This window comes from Lepisosteus platostomus, chromosome 26 (assembly GCF_059453375.1).
Source record: "Lepisosteus platostomus isolate fLepPlt1 chromosome 26, fLepPlt1.hap1, whole genome shotgun sequence".
In the NCBI taxonomy this organism is placed as follows: domain Eukaryota; kingdom Metazoa; phylum Chordata; class Actinopteri; order Semionotiformes; family Lepisosteidae; genus Lepisosteus; species Lepisosteus platostomus.
The window spans coordinates 16,032,501-16,033,942 of NC_142636.1; the positions used below are offsets into that span (position 1 = coordinate 16,032,501).

Sequence of the window (1,442 nt, forward strand, 5' to 3'; positions counted from 1 at the left end):
GCTCGGAGAGTCGGCCGCCCGGCCGGCGAGGAGCGCCGTTTGCGACGGGGCTGGGGTGCGGACAGACGAGCAGCCACCCCTCTCCCATCGCCGCATCGCACGTTCGTGGGGAACTCGGTGCTAAATCATTCGCAGACGACCTAATTCTGGGTCAGGGTGTCGTAATTAGCAGAGCAGCCACCTCGCTGCGATCTATTGAAAGTCAGCCCTCGATCCAAGCTTTTGTTGCGCATGCCGAACGAGCGGAGTCCGGCGGTGGCCCGGACGCCCCGCTCGCTCCCGGTGACCCGCGGGAGTGGGGGACGCCCCACCCTACCCGCGGCGAGGGAGCCAGGCCCCGGCGGGGGACCAGGAGGCCCGGGCCGAAAAACCGCAGAGTCCCCCGGGTGACCAGGCCCCCGAAAAGCCGATCGTAAAAAAGACTAAGTCCCCCGGGCGACCAGGCCTCCGAAAAGCCGGTCGTAAAAAAGCCTAAGTCCCAGGGGTGACCAGGCCCCCGAAAAGCCGATCGTAAAAAAGCCTAAGTCTACGAGGTGACCAGGCCTCCGAAAAGCCGGTCGGAAAAAAAGACTAAGTCCCCCGGATGACCAGCCCCCCTTAAAAGCCGATCGTAAAAAAGCCGAAGTCCCTGGGGTGACCAGGCCCCCTTAAAATCCGATCGTAAAAAAGACTAAGTCCCTGGGGTGACCAGGCCTCCGAAAAGCCGATCGTAAAAAAGCCTAAGTCCCCCGGATGACCAGGCCCCCGAAAAGCCGATCGTAAAAAAGCCTAAGTCTCCCGGGTGACCAGCCCCCCTTAAAAGCCGATCGTAAAAAAGCCGAAGTCCCTGGGGTGACCAGGCCCCCTTAAAAGCCGATCGTAAAAAAGACTAAGTCCCTGGGGTGACCAGGCCTCCGAAAAGCCGGTCGTAAAAAAGCCTAAGTCCCAGGGGTGACCAGGCCCCCAAAAAGCCGATCGTAAAAAAGACTAAGTCCCCCGGGTGACCAGGCCCCCTTAAAAGCCGATCGTAAAAAAGTCTAAGTCCCCCGGGTGACCAGGCCCCCGAAAAGCCGATCGTAAAAAAGCCTAAGTCCGCCGGATGACCAGGCCCCCGAAAAGCCGATTGTAAAAAAGGCTAAGTCCCCCGGGTGACCAGGCCCCCTTAAAACCCGATCGTAAAAAAGCCTAAGTCCCTGGGGTGACCAGCCCTCCGAAAAGCCGGTCGTAAAAAAGACCAAGTCCCCCGGGTGACCAGGCCCCCTTAAAAGCCGATCTTAAAAAAGCTTAAGTCCCTGGGGTGACCAGGCCTCCGAAAAGCCGATCGTAAAAAAGCCTAAGTCCCCCAGGTGACCAGGCCTGGATACTTTTCTTCAGTCTACGAGCCCGGATCCCTTGGTTGTCTGATCCGCTCCGGGATTAACTCTACCGGTCCGGATCCCATGGATGTCTGATCAGCTCCAGGT

The 1,442-nt window shown here is 58.9% G+C and overlaps 1 pseudogene; it reads left to right on the forward strand.

Annotated features, from left to right (window-relative positions):
• LOC148640445 (28S ribosomal RNA) overlaps nt 1-226 on the forward strand; it is a 3,946-nt pseudogene extending 3,720 nt beyond the window's left edge.
• The last annotated feature ends 1,216 nt before the right edge of the window (nt 227-1,442 follow it).